We start from the raw sequence: 16,325 nt of genomic DNA, 5'->3' as shown, positions 1-16,325 counted from the left end.
CATTGAAGTTCAGACTTTTTAAACTTTATATAAATTGTACCATACCTACGTATTCTTTGGCAATTTGATTTTTTCACTCACATTCTGCAAGATTTGTCCTGATTACAATACAACTTATATATTCACTTTCCTATCAATGGATCTTTAGGTTGATTCCAATACTTCTCCATTACAAACTATGCTAAATTTTTGAAGATGTTTTCTCATGCAAATGTATGAGAGTTTATGTATAGTTGATGGTAAAATGACTGTTTGATTTCTAGTGTATACACATTTGAAAATCTTACAAAGTACGAAAGAGAGTACTGATATAGAAATGAATTTTAGAGGATAAAACTGGAAAGCCTCTGGTGTTAGCATCCAAGAACACTGGTTTTGGAATCAAACGATCTTAATGAAATTTCCTGTTCCATTAGTCAGATGAACTGTGTGAATTAGGGAAAATTAGTCATTCTGGGTCTTGATGGTATCCTCTATAACATAGTTGTGAGATTAAATATGAAATTGCCTATAAAGCCTCGAGTGCAGACTCAGGTAATAAGTGCTCATTAACAGGTTAATATCATTGCTACTGCTGAAAGGTGAGCCAGAAAAAGAAGTGAAGAGAATAAAAATATCAATATTGTTTTTTTTTTCCCAAAAGCAACTTGCAAATGAGTCAACTAAAATACTTTCAGACATGGGTATGACTTCGATAATCTTCCACTAAGCAACTCTTTGATTTTATATATATTTTTAATTTTAGAAAAGGTTTATCAGAAAATTCTCACCCTGGGGGCACCTGGGTGGCTCAGTCGTTAAGCGTCTGCCTTCCGCTCAGGTCATGATCACAGGGTCCCGGGATTGAGCCCCACATCGGGCTCCCTGCTCCGCGGGAAGCCTGCTTCTCCCTCTCCCACTCCACCTGCTTGTGTTCCTGCTCTCACTATCTCTCTCTCTCTGTCAAATAAATAAAATCTTTAAAAAAAAGAAAAAAAAAAAGAAAATTCTCACCCTGAACTGTTGGTGTAGCATGTGATGTGGTACTATCATTTATCAAAACCCACTGGAAATAGATTTGTTTCCGAAGTGGTCCTTGCACAAAATGTATAAAAAGCAATTTCTGATGTGGTTTGTGTTCTGCCCCTTGACATGCCAAAGTATCCCACCAGTAGCTATGGTACCCATTTTATAGATGGGAAACAGGCATCAAGATAGCTGTTGCACCAGTGAGTACACAGTGCAGGGCTTGTTAGAAGCTGCCTTTCTCTGCCTGGCCCAGGTGGGAGGTTATGGGGGACAGGCTGATGGGACCGTGCGGGCGAGTCTGTTTGGTGTCTTCTCCAATCCCTGAATGCGGGAAGGAAGGTGCTCAGGGAAGGACCACACTGTAAACGGGAAACATCTCAGGAGCTGCTGGCAGTCTGGGACAGTCTTTGGGAGAGGCCGACTCCCCTGCAAACCTAGGAGATAGGTTAGGTGAAAGGCCAGGGCTGCTGGCGAGGCAGCCTGATCTGGAGGCCTCCTGGGAGACTTCACTATAGTGATCCTCCTGGGCCCAGGGTCCTCTTCCAGCTGTCTGTCCGAAATTCGGTAATTTTCCAGTAGCAGTACCTGGGCCAGGGAGCTGAGGCCGCTTGGGAGCAGGAAGCCATCATCCCTGCCCTTTCTGTTCATCTTCTCCAGCTGCTCCCCCGCACAGTGCAGCTGCGGCACCAGGCGGTCCACCTCCTTCTCCTTGCTCAGACTGTCAGGTTGGGCCCGCTAGAAGAGGCAAGAGATAGATGGAGGCCACCTGGGACATCAGGGGTTCACCCTCAGGTTATCAAAGAGGTTGCAGATAAAAGTGACCTCGCTGACCCATCCCTGACCGGGCTCCCAGCGGCTCCCAGGCCTGGTACTCCTGCGGCAGCTAGTTCAGTCCCTGCCAGAAGCCACTCTGACCTGCTTGCTTGCTCTCGGCCTGAACGATGTTCCACTTCTTTACTGAACACAGTCCTGCAAAGAACGGTCCACAATCACATTACCCACTTTCTCCAAGTCTACGGCCCTTGGATCTTTGAGTGCTGTCTTCAGCAGCTGCTGAGTCTCTGCATCAAAAGATTGGATTTTATAGTCTTCTCTGCCAGGCTCCCACATGACAATCCAGCCCTGGCAGCTCTTGACTGAGGTGGTACACTAATGACAACACCTGCAGGATCGGCGCCACCCCACTTGCTGCGCAGGATGCGCGTGTCCCACTTCCGGCGCTCTGGCTGCCGGAGCCCGCATCTCTCCTCGCCACTGCTAAGGTCATTTCCCCCGCGGTGCGGGCGCCTGCTGTTTATGTAGCGTTTATGTGTATCTGTAGCATTTATGTGAATCTGTAGCGTTTATGTGAATATTAAGGACATTGTTTTGGAAATTAGTAAGAAAAGAAAGATTGAGTAGGTGTGATATTTGCAAAATATTAGATAAGAAGAACTATTCTTGCTTTATATTAGCACATGCAAAATGAATTTTTGGGAGTGAACCATAAAGTGGAAGCAATATGGGACAAGCTAGGAAGCGATTATCATAACTCAGTATCTTCTTCTGCTCCCAAAATTGATCTCAAATGTTTAGCATTCTAATAAATGCTTTCACTCATACTTCACAGCAATTAATCATCCCTGTTACAGGTGGTACCAGTGTCACTTTCCCACAGACAACACTTCTTGGGTCATGTCAGTGTCGCCAAGCAACACCAACATCACTTGCTGGTTCTCCTTCCACACTTACAACAATGAACTGAGGGTGAAGCAAAGCTACTGTTGATAATTGGCAAGATATATTCAGGACTCAGGAACCTGCTTTCTGGATTAAGACATCCATCAATGTCTTAACCGTCCTCCCCATCTGTCTCCCATTTAAAAAAAAAAAGTATCTGAGAGGCAAGAACTTTTAAATCTTTGATATTTAGAAACTTACATAATTCACAAAAAATCATTTTAAGTCCTTTTCCCCTGATTTCATTGTCACTGAAATTTTATATATGAATCGGCACTGTGATCCTGAAATTTCCACTTCATGTAACTTTAATTTACTATTTATTACTTTTTACTACTTAATTTACTATTTAATACTATTTAATATGTTTCTATAGAAGAAATAATAAAGGAATCATAAAAATGATTAAATTTTTGTTCTACGTATGTAAATCATAAATCAAATGAGCATAGTTTTATCAAATCCCTGAGTAGTATACAGAAGAATCTCATACCTGTGCCGTATCATAGTAAATAATAACCACACACGTGCACACACACATGGACAAACATACACACAGCCATGAGAACATAGTAAAAGGTTTTCAAAGTGTCGTGAGGCAGAAAGTTTCTTTTCACAGACGGAATATATTTGAGTAACACTCTTGTTTAAAAAACCCTATTGTCATTCACATTACTGTGTTTGTTAAGAAGGTAAAATTGATTTCAGTATTTTCACCTAGTTTTAATAGCAATAGTGCATATTATTTTTATTGAATTTTATCATGCATAAAGTATCTTTATAAATGTCATTATTTGTGATTCTCACAACTTGGAAGTAGGCAGTGTAGGATTATTCTTCTTTATCTATAGATAACGAATCTGGGATTTATACAGTCATGTGGCTAGTAGCCAGTAGTGCTGAAATAATAATCCAGTCTCTCTGATTCTCATATCACTGTTCATTTTCCCTTATCAAATAATCTGTTAAACTCCAGTGACCTTTAAAAGTACTTCTTAAATCAAAACATATAATATTAAAAGAATGAGAAAATTCAACATGTCAAAACAAGAACATGTCAGGCACTGAATGAAAACTGGATCCAAAGATGAGTGGAATAAAATTCAAGTTCTCAGTAACTTTAAGGTCTAATAAGGGAAACCATATTTCAAGAAATAATTATAATACAACATAATTAAGGAAATATCACTATAGAAGATATGCAAGGAATTGATTTTTTTTTTCCTTACAGGTAATATAATACAAATGAAATGTAAGCAGGAGAGTAACAAAATAAGACTTGCATTTTGAAACTTCATATCAGCAGTAGTATAGAAAAATTGGAGGGATATGAAAGAGTTCAGAAGCTATTTTAAAAATATAGAAGAGAGAGGAGAGGGATTAAATAGATATGAAAAACACAAAAGGAGGGATTTATATAATATATAACAATTAAATATTAGAAATAATGAGTGTTTCCAGAATATTTATAGAGAAAATGGTGGATGAAGGTACCATTCAACAAAACATGAATGGATGATAAAATACAAGTCTCATGGAAAGATGTAAAGCAAAGTGTTTCATGGCATCTGACCACTCCGTTTGAAGGGCATAGGGACAGTGAATCACAAACCCCTAGTGAAAGCCTGAACTAGGAAAAGAATGATTACAGAGAGAATGGCTTTAATAAAAATAATTACAAATCTGAAAATCAATCAGTTTCTAGAGTTTTTGTGTGTGTGGTTTTTCTTTTTAAGATTTTATTTATTTATTTGAGAGACAGTGAGAAAGAGAGAGCACATGAGAGGGGAGAGGGTCAGAGGGAGAAGCAGACTCCCTGCTGAGCAGGGAGCCCGATGCGGGACTCAATCCGAGGACTCCAGGATCATGACATGAGCCGAAGGCAGTCGATTAACCAACTAAGCCACCCAGGCGCCCTTGTATGTGTTTTTTTAAGGCATAAAGAAAGGAAAGAATTTTAGCCAGATTCCTCAAGTGCCAAAACTACTTGTAAGTTTCAAGTTAACCATATTTTAATCTAAAGCTATCATTTAAAACACTGAGTAGAACACAATGGAAAGGGGTCAGCTATTTAGGATCTTTTTTATAGGAATGAATTTGTTAAGGAGAAAGATAATTAGAAAATATGAATCAATATTTCCCTACTACCTTTGGTAGAATTAGAATTGGCTGGGGCTAATGGGTGACAAATGAAAAACAGTGGATGAGACTTCCTTTACAATAAACAAGTATTTAAATTTGCAAAATTTAACATTTAGAGTATGGTAAAGTAGCCATCTATTATCGTCACTAAGATACCCAGCAAAACATTGAAAAGGCATGAGTTATTGGATCCGTCATGACACCAATTACAATGGATTAAATTTCGCTTTCATTCTCCATACTCCAGAACCCCAAAAGATCCAATTTATATTAGATAAATCTGTGTTTGACTATACATAAAAAGAATATCACACAACTGAAGTTTTTTGCTGCCTAGATAAATAATATACTAAATACCTTATAGTTAGCTTTTTGGATGGTAAAATGTAATTCTCTCAAAGATAGAAATATGATTGTATTCTGGGACTTTAACTGTTTAAAATAAATTTTACTTAAAGGACACCATTAGCTATCTATTGTAGTGGGGATAAGCTATCTCTCTGGTAAAGTTAAAATATAAAGTACTTGAAGTAGAATCAAAGCATAACCATGTAAAATACACTATATAGTGTATCAGAAATAAATCAAGTGGAGGGGAATGGCCTGCATGGGCCTATACTGAAGGGACCTATAGCTCAATGTGTTATAAGGATGACTGATTAATACAAGTTGGAAACACCTCAGATTTTTTATAAATACAGGCAATGAGAAAAAGTGACATGCTAATTGGTTTCATATCGATTGCCAAAATGACTAACATGATCAAATGTATTAATATTTTCTATTTTACCAAGTTATAATGCATAGAGATGCAAATATGATTTTGTTTCAAAGCTACAGTATATTTTAATTCATATAGATGAGGAAGTAAGTAACAAGGACTCTGAACTCTAACTGTACAAGATGATTTGAATAAAATTCCATTGGCTAGCTTCTCATTAATGAATTTTAAAACTAGTGAAAACAGAATTTGAATTTTTCATGCAAAAACTTATCACCAGTGGTCGGAAAAATAAGCTTATATTCATGGGATTTTATATAAAAAGTTTGCATAATAAAAAGTGCAAATTTTTAAATAAACTCACACACACAATTGAATTTATTGGAATCCTAGTCCCAATACCTACTAGTAATGAGTAATCAAACTATCCTACATTTTTCTAAGACTAATTTTCTCACCTGTTAAACAGGAATTATAATAATATCTTCTTTGAAAGGTAGTTATTAGATTGGAAAGTATAATATCAAGCAAGTCTCCTGGTACTTAATACACTCTCAAAACAGTCAGGAAATGCAAGAGCTTCATGTTAGACTCTTGTTCATCATAGACAGCACACTTCCCTTCAAATAGTTTGTAATGAGCAAGTTGTATGATCCCATGATATTTCCTTTCTCTATCAGGCTTTTCTCCATGAACCCACATGAACAAATCAATCACATTCTTCAAGATTTTGCTCAAAACTTACCTTATCGATGCTTATCCTGAATTACAAAACTCACTTTCTTAATTATTGGACACTGAGGTTGGGTATTATACTTTCCAACCTAGTATTATACCTTCCCACCATTAGTGTACATCATGCTTCTTAATTTGGTCTATTGTTTTTCTTTTTTCCATAGCAGTAATCTCCTTTTAACATAAAATATATCTGTTCATTATATTTCTTTCTTTTTTTTTTAAGATGGAGTCTGACACGAGGCTTGATCCCAAGACCCTGAGATCATGACCCCAACCAAAATCAAGAGGCCGCCACTTAACTGATTGAGCCACCAGGCACCCTTATGTTTATTAATTTTTATCTACATTTTTTCCTAGAATGTAGACCATAAGTAATGAATATGAATAATATGAATGAAAGTAATAAAGTAGGTAATCCCTGAGTCTAAAGAAGTAAATACAATTTTCCATGAATATTGCCCAAAATAGAAGAAAAAAGGAAAAAATGCCCCAATTTCAACATTTATAAACAAGCAAACAGCAGAATGATAAAATCTCCTGGGGCAGGGGGGCAGAGTGGGAGCATGGGCATAAAGCATACTAATCTACTTTGGAATTGTTACCTATCCAATAGACACTTATGCATTTTACCTAACTCACTGAATTGCCTTTTATTTCTCTCTCCATCATTATATTTGGAGATACTATTTAACATGTCAATCTCTCTTATCCATATAGTTGTTCAGAATACATTTTTGTTAAATAGAATATTAGAAGTATTTTCAAGACAAGAACTGGGTGTTTGAGAGCAAGATATAGTATTATAAAAGGCTTTGGATAGTTAAATGCAGAAATTCATATTTATCTACCTTTCCAACTTATCTGTAAGATGTAAGACCTGTAGTCTCCTTGGATTCCATGGAATTTATTTTATTTCTTTTTATCATACAGACAGATATGCATTCTCCTCATTTTGAAAGGATACCACCCTGGAATGTGCTTTTCATTTATATAATGCAGGGAAGAGGAACACTTAAAATTGTGGGGACATCTCTATTTAGGACTCTTCATTATATATTGCATTTAGGATGGTTACACTTCTTATCCCGACCCTTTCACACTGGTTCAGTGTACATTTTAGGCCTGTAAAAAAGATTAACTTCAGCTAAACCACAGACATATTTCTTAGAGAAAAAAATGTTTCATAGAGGTCCCAGAACTGACAGATCTGAATCTCTTTATTCTCTGAAATCTGACAGAATTCAAGTTCAAAGACATGAGAATACAAGGCACAGATTGTTTTATTGAGAATAACAAAAAGTTGATCTATGTCTAGTTTATATATGATAACCATGATCACTGAAATCTAAAATAACCATTTAGACATTTTAATTTCTTGAGTTCAGTTTAATTTCTTGAGTTCAGTTAAATGCACACAAAAGCTTGATTTGTTAAAAAAAAATCAGCAATGAATGCCTACTACACAGAAGGCACACCTGCTGTTCCCAGAGAATGAAAAGTTGAGTGAGAAACAATCTTGGTCCTCAAAAAGCTTACAGTTTTAAAAACCAAAGCAAAATTAGGTTTATAGGGAGTACAAAACAGAATTGCTTAATTTTGACGGTAGAGGTTGCACTTGATGAGACATTGAAGAATCTTTGTGATTTTGCTGAATGACATAAAGGGTTTCTAGCTAGAGTAAACAACATAGAAAAGGCATATAGGCATGTAGTTGCTCAGATTATTAGAGGATTTCATGGGAGATTGTTTTGAATGGAACTTTAGTGTCATGAGACAATCTATAGGTAAGAAAAAGTTGGCAAAAGAAAACTGAGAGAATTGTTTAAAGCCATATATTTTCTTAATCTTAAATGACAAACTTAAGAAAATAGATTTTACCGTATTTGCAATGAAAATTTTGAAAGCATTTGAAGAGTGTCATTATTTAGAAAGATATTAATTATTTTAGACAGAAATGTAATGATTAGAGACTGGAGTATTAATTAAAATTTAAAATGAGGCTTTCTGTTCCTCCCTGTTTGACAGACAGCTGCATCTTCTGGTGCAGTGACAGCCATATCCCTGAGACATGATAGTGAAGATCAGAGTAAACAGATTTGGCCGTACTGGGCTCCTAGTCACCAGAGCTGCTTTTAACTCTGGCAAAATGGACATTGTCGCCATCAATGATCCCTTCATTGACCTGAACTACATGGTCTACATATTCCAGTATGATTTCACCAATGGTAAATTCAACCACACAGTCAAGGCTGAAACGGGGAAATCTGTCATCAATGGAAAACCCTCTGCATCTTCCAGGAGCAAGATCCAGCCAAATCAAATGGGGTGATACTAGTGCTGAATATGATGTTGAATCCACTGGGGTCTTCACCAGCATGGAGATGGCTAGGGCTCACTAGAAGGGTAGGGCCAAGAGGGTCATCATCTCTGCTCCTTCTGCTGATGCCCCCATGTTTGTGATGAATGTGAACCATTAGAAGAATGACAACTCCCTCAAGATTGTCAGCAATGCTTCCTGCACCACCAACTGCTTGGCCCCTCCAGGCAACGTCATCCATGAAAATTTTGGCATTGTGGAGGGACTCATGACCACAATCCATGTCATCACTACCACCCATGGACAGCCCTTCTGGGAAGTTGTGGTGTGATGTCTGAGGGCCACACAGAACATCAACCCTACTCCTACTGGCACCACCAAGCCTATAGGCAAGATCATTCCTGAGCTGAATGGGAAGCTTACTGGCATGGCCTTTCTGTTCCTATCACCAATGCGTCAGTCATGTATCTAACCTGCTTCCTGAAGAAAGCTGCCAAATATGATGACATCAACAAAGTGGTGAAGCAGGCATCAGAGGGCCCGCTCAAGGGCATGCTGGGCTACATTGAGGACCAGGTTGTCTCCTGTGACTTTAACAGTGACACCCACTCTTCCACCTTCTATGCTGGGGCTGGCATTGCTCTTGATGACCACTTTGTCAAGCTCATTTCCTGGTATGACAATGAATTTGGCTATAGCAACTGAGTGGTGGACCTTATGGTCCACATGGTCCCCAAGGGGTAAGAGGTCCCTGGACTACCAGCCCCAGCGAGAGGAAGAGGAAGAGAGAGACCTTCAGCTGCTGGGGAGTCCTTGCCGCAACACATCCCCCAACACATTGACAATCTCCCAACCTCTACCCAGTTTCCATCCCAGACCCCTTGAAGAAGGGAGGGGCTCAGGGACCCCTCCCTTGTTTTGTACCATCATACTGTACCCAGCCTAAATAAATAAATAAAATTTAAAATGAATGACATTACTTCATCATTACCTACATCAGGGTAGTGCCAGTGAAGATGATGTCACATTTTTCATCATTGACACTCTTACTTATAATTTACTCATTAAATTATAGCTATTGAGTGATATTCTTAGTACATAAACCTGTCACTGCAATCACCTTGAAGACACTGCATTCCTGATTTCAGGAAACTAGAGACATAATTTGGGTAAATACTCATGCAAGGCAATGACATTGAGCCATTAACCTAGATAGTGCTAAAGACAGTAAACTCCCCAAAGAGGTTAGGTAAAGCTGTATATGAATGGGCTAAGAACAGGGAGTTTTTCAACTGGAATAACATTAATTTTTAATGCGAGTATACAGATCTGCAGTATGAAATCAGAGTTAAAACCCATTTATTGAAAAATATCTTGTACAATAAAATAAAAAATATATGAAATCCTTAGGAATAAATCAAGCAAAACATAATCCTTAAGGACAAGTAGAAACTTTGTTTAGAGTGATTAAACAAACTCTAAAACAAACAAAAAACTGGAAAGACAAATAATTGTGAAGGAAAAAACTATGCTTATGATTATGTCTCAAAGTATAAAATACCAATCTAAAATTGATCTATAGATTCAATATAATCCCAATCAAAAGATCAGCATAATTTTTTGTGGAACTAAACAAGCTTATTCCAAGATTTAAGAATAAGAAAGATCTTTCTAAGAATAAAAAATTGGAAGAACTAACTCTACAGGATTTCCAGACTTACTATAATGTTATAGTAATTTAGGCAATGCAGTAGACAGAACAATGTTCCCCTAAAGATTTCCATGCTTTAACTCCCAGGGACTGCGAATATGTTATTTTATATGGTAAAAAGCATTTTGCAGTTATGATTAAGGTTAGGAACCTTAAAACAGGAAAATTAAACTGGATTATCTGGGTTGGCCTAATATAATAAGGAGGTTATCCTCAATTATCTGGGTGGGACGAATCTAATCACTGACCCATACAAATAGAAAAAAAAAAAAAAGGCAAAAGAGAGAAATGTGACCATAAAAGAAGAGGGAGGTGAAATTCAGTCTGAGAGGGATTCAACTCAATATTGCTACCTTTTAAAGATGGAACCAAGGATTACAGGTAGCATCTAGAAGCTAAGAACAACTCTCAGTCCTATAATCACAAAAAATTGAATTCGGCCATCAAGCTAAATAAGCCAGAAAACAGATTCTCTTCTAGATACCCCAGAAAGGAAGGCAGTCCCTGCAACACTTTGAATTTAGCCCAATGAGACCAGTATCACATGGGTGAGTTATAGAACTGTAAAAGAATACAGTTGGGTGGTTTGAGCCATTACATTTATGAGAAGAGGAGGTGGAGAAGAAAAAAGACTGGTTTCCAGTTCTGCATGGAAGGAGCTTAGAAGTCACTAGCCTGTCCTAACAACAGATAACAGATAAACAGAATAAAATATCAAAAAGTTTTCCTGAATCCATAAGAAAATGGAGGACACAGGGCAAACTGCTATACCCAGGATTGCAAAGACACACAGATGAATATAGGGAGTCATGACTTATTAGAGCAGAGACTCGTGAGTAGAAACTGGCTTTGGGACCAGTACCTAGGTAGGAAAACTTGAATTATAATTGACTAATTTCTGAAGGCTTGGTATGGATAATTCTGAGAGTTAAAAACTCCAGGAGGACCCAGTCATATATGCATATATGCATATATATGCATATATCCCTTATGTATGTATATTTGCTTATATATGCATATGTATAAGTAAGATGAATGACAGCAATGACATGAGAGATAAGGGGGAGGAATTAGGATTATTTTGTTATAAATGACACTACCTATGTACTGGTACAGTGTTATTTGAAAGTGGACTTGAATTAGTTGTACAGATATACTGCAAATTCTAGGTCAATTAAAAAAAAGTAAAAAAGGAAATATAACTGATATGCTAAGAAAGGAAAGAAAATGGAATTACATAAGATGCTCATTTAACACCATGACAAAAACATGGAACATAAAAAGGAAGAAAAACAAATAGAAAAGAGCAATGAATGTGGTAGATATATCAAGGATCACTTTGGATGTCAACAATCTAAACACACCGATTAAACAGCAAAGTTTGTCAGAGTGGATAAAAAAAAAAAAGACTAAAGTATATGTTGTCTCCAAAAAACCCACTTTAAATATATGGGCCATCTGGATCAAAAGTAAATGGATGGACAAAAAATATACTATGTTAACACTAGTCAAAAGAGAGTAGGAGTAGCTCTTCAGACAGAGCAGATTTAAAGCAAGATAAGTTATCAGCAATAAAGAAGGAAATTATGTAATAATAAAGAAGTGAATAATCCAAGAAGACATAAGAATATTTGAAGTGTATGTGTCTAAAAAAATGTCAAACTATGTAAGGTAAAAACTGATAGAACTGCAAAGAGAAATAGATGAATCGACTGTTATTGTTGGTGATTTCAACAACCTTCTCTCAGAAATGGACAGATTCAGCAAACAAAAATCAGTAATAACCTAAAACATATCTTAGATCATTTTTAAAAATAAAAATCATACATCTACTCTCAGATCACAAAGGAATTACATCAATAACAGAAAGATAACTGAAAAATCCCCAAATATTTTAAGATTAAACAACACTCTTCTAAATAATACAGCAGTCAATATGACATGCTACTATATATAGAAAACACTAAAGGCTCCACCAAAAAAATACTAGAACTGATAAATGAATTCAGTAAAGTCGCAGGATATAAAAATCAATGTACAGGAATCTGTTGCATTTCTATACACTAATAATGAAGCAACAGAAAGGGAAATTAAGAAAACAACCCCATTTAAAAATGCACCCAAAACAATGAAATACATGGGAATAAACTTAACCAAAGAGGTGAATAACCTGTGCTCTGAAAACTATAAAACACTGATAAAAGAAACTGAAGTTGACACAAAATAATTGAAAGACATTCCATGCTCATGTGTTGGAAAAACAAATATTGTTAAAATGTCTATACTGCCCAAAGCAATCTATGCATTTAATGCATTCCCTATCAAAATACAACAGCATTTTTCATAGACTAGAATAAACAATCCTAAAATTTTATGGAAACACAAAAGGGGCACCTGGGTGACTCAGTTGGTTAGCGACTGCCTTCAGCTCAGGTCATGATCCTGGAGTCCCAGGATCGAGTCCTGCATCGGGCTCCCTGCTCAGCAGGGAGTCTGCTTCTCCCTCTGACCCTCTTCCCTCTCGTGCTCTCTATCTCTCATTCTCTCTCTCTCAATAAATAAATAAAATCTTTAAAAAAAAATTTTATGGAAACACAAAAGACCCCAAATAGCCAAAAAATCTTGATAAAGAAAAACAAAATAAAGTATCAATTCCAGAATCCAGGCTACATTACAAAACTGGAGTGATTAGAACAGTTTGGTACTGGCACAAAAATAGACACATAGATCAATAGAAAAAAATAGAAAATCCCAAAATAAATCCACAATTATATGGTCAATTAATTTTTGTCAAAAGGAGGAAAGAATATACAATGAGAAAAAGAGAGACTCATCAACAAATGGTGTTAGGAAAACTGGACAGCAACATGCAAAAGAATGGAACTGGACCACCTTTTTACACCACATGCAAAAATACACTCAAAGTAGATTAAAGACCTGAAACCATAAAAATCCTAGAAGGGAACACAAGCAATAACCTCTTTGACATCAGCTGTCACAACATTTTTCTAGATACATCTCCTGAGGCAAGGGAAATAAAAGCAAAAATAAACTAGAGACTACATCAAAATAAAAAGCTTCTGTGCAGCAAGGAAAACAACCATCAAAACTGAAAGGCAACCTACTAAATTGGAGAAGATATTTGCCAATGACATATCCAATGAAGGGTTAGTATCCAAAATATATAAAGAACTTATAAAATTCAATACCCAAAAAACCCCCAAAAATCCAATTAAAAAATGGTCAAAAGATATGAACAGACATTTCTCCAAAAAAGACATACAGCTGGGCCAACAAACACATGAAAAGATGCTTAACATCACTGATCATGAGGGAAATGCAAATCAAAACTACAATGAGTATCACCTCACACCTGTCAGAGTGGCTAAAATCAAAAACACAAGAAACAGCAAGTGTTGGGGAGGATGTGGAGAAAAAGGAACTGACTTGCACAGTTGGTAGGAATACAAACTGGTGCACCCACTGTAGAAAAAAGTATGGAGTTTCCTCAAAAAGTTAAAAATAGAGGGGTGCCTCAGTTGTTCAGTCAGTTAAGCATCTGCCTTTGGCTCAGGTCATGACCCTGGGGTCCTGGGATTGAGCCCTGCATAGGGCTCCCTGCTCAGTAGGGAGTCTGGTTCTCCCTCTGCCCCTCCCTCTCTTGTGCTTGCACACACACTTTCTGTCTCTCTCAAATAAATAAATAAAATCTTAAAAAAAAATTAAAAATATAACTACCCTAGGCTCCAGCAATCACACTATTGGGTATTTATCCAAAAAATACAAAAACACTAATTCAAAGGGATACCTGCACCCCTGTGTTTATAGCAGCATTATTACAATAGCCAAATTATGAAAACAGTCCTTGTCCATTAAGAGATGAATGGATAAAGAAAATGTGTTATATGTATACAATGGAATATTATTCAGCCATAAAAAGGAACGAAATTTTGCCATTTGCAACAACCATGGATGAAGCTAGATAGTATAATGAAATAAGTAAAATAAGTTAGTCAGAGAAAGACAAATACCATATGATTTTAGTCATATGTGGAATTTAAGAAACAGAACAAAGAGAAGGAAAAAAGAGAGAAAAAGTAAGAAACATATTCTTAACCATAGAGAACACAGTGATAGTTACCAGAGGGGAGGTGGGTGGGTGAATGGATGAAATAGGTGATGCAGATTAAGAGTACACTTATCATGATGAGCACTGAGTAATGTATAGATGTGTTGAATCACTCTATTTTACACCTGAAAAAATATAACACTGTATGTTAAGCTATATTAGAAATAAAATTTTTAAAATTAATAAAAATCTTAAAAATAAATAAATACATAATACAGCAAAGAAGTAATCTCAAAAGAAATTCAAACTAAAACAAAAGAAAACACAGCTTATCAAAATTTGTAGGATACAATGAAAACAGTGCTTAGAGGGAAATTTATAGCATTGAATTCATTATTAGAAAACAAGATAGATCAGGGTGCCTGGGTGGCTCAGTCGGTTAAGTGTCTGACTCTTGATTTCAGCTCAGCACTGGGTGGGGAGTCTGCTTAAGATTCTCTCTCTCTCTCTCTCCTTCTCCCTTTGCCCTCCCCCCCTTCTAAAAAGGAAAAAGGAAACCAGTAAGATCTAAAATCAATACTATAAGTTCCCATAAAATGAAACTAGGAAAAACCAACAAATCCAAAGTAAGCAAAAGAAAAGAGGGGAAAAAAAATAAAAAAGAATTGGAGCAGAAATCAATTAAATTCCAAGGAGGGATCTAATAGAAAAAAAAATCAATAAAAAAAGCCGTTCAATTTTTTTTCGAAAGATAAACAAAATCAGCAAGCCTCTAGCCAGACTAAGAAAAAAGAGATAGGATACAACTTATTAAATTCATAAATGGAAGAGGGGCTATAACTACAGATCATAAATATTAAAAGAATAATAATAATAAAAAAATGAACAATTCTATACCCACAAATTTGTTAACTTAGAATTCTTTGAAAGACACAATTTGTCAAAACTCACACAAGAAGAAATAGACACACTGAATAAACGTATACCTATTAAATAAATTAAATCAATTATTTTAAAACTTCCAAAACAGAAAACACAAGGCCCAGACTGATTACTGATGAATATTTTACCAAACATTTAAGGAAGAAATTATACCAATTCTCTACATCTCTTTCTGAGGATAGAAACAAAGGGAATACTTTCTAACTTATTCTATGAGGCAGTGTTACCAAAACCAGGCACAGACATTATAAGAAAAGAAAACTACAAACCAGTATTTCTCATGAACATAGATGTAAAAATCCTCAACAAAATATTAGAAAAACTATAATATATATATTATATATTTTTATATAATAAAAAGTCTTCTTGAGAAGACAAGGCACATTGGAAGAAAATTTTGCAAAAGACGTGCCAGATAAATGTGAGAATGTAATTAAAAATCACTTTGTAAAATAGTTGGTCGATAACCGTAAAGGTAAAACTATATACCCTGTGGATCCTCAATTCCACCCCTAGGTATTAGCTAGTAAAAATATGTGCTATGTAATCCAAGATATATATGCATAATTGCTGATAGCAGCATTGTTCATAATATTCCCAAACTGGAAGCTTTAAAAATATCTATCAAAAGAAAAAATAATTATGAAATCTAATTTACAGAGCAATGCAAAAGAACTAATTACATCTATGCATTTCTACATGAGATGGGAGAATTTCTTTAAAATGCTGAGTTAAAGAAATTGGCATAAAACAATGAAGAGTGTTTCATTCCCACTTACACAAATTTCAAAACAATTTCATTATAATGCTTATAGACATGCACCTATTTAGTATACCTATAAAGCAAGGAGATGATTACCATAAAAGTCAAGATAATAATTACTCAAATTACAAGCAGGAGATTTTAATTCAAAAGGCAGTCAATGGCTCTGGGGAATCTGGCAAAAGTCTGTTCACA

General features: G+C 36.0%; 2 pseudogenes; one reads left to right on the top strand and one right to left on the bottom strand.

Annotated features, from left to right (window-relative positions):
• Positions 1-1,351: 1,351 nt before the first annotated feature.
• LOC112835489 (MIF4G domain-containing protein-like) lies at positions 1,352-2,118 on the bottom strand (annotated as a pseudogene).
• Positions 2,119-8,396: 6,278 nt separating this feature from the next.
• LOC112835488 (glyceraldehyde-3-phosphate dehydrogenase-like) lies at positions 8,397-9,350 on the top strand (annotated as a pseudogene).
• The last annotated feature ends 6,975 nt before the right edge of the window (positions 9,351-16,325 follow it).

This window comes from Callorhinus ursinus, unplaced genomic scaffold (genome assembly GCF_003265705.2).
Source record: "Callorhinus ursinus isolate GAN/ISIS: 27379988/994484 unplaced genomic scaffold, GSC_fseal_2.0 scaffold4, whole genome shotgun sequence".
In the NCBI taxonomy this organism is placed as follows: Eukaryota; Metazoa; Chordata; class Mammalia; order Carnivora; family Otariidae; genus Callorhinus; species Callorhinus ursinus.
This window is presented reverse-complemented; position numbering and strand designations above follow the sequence as displayed.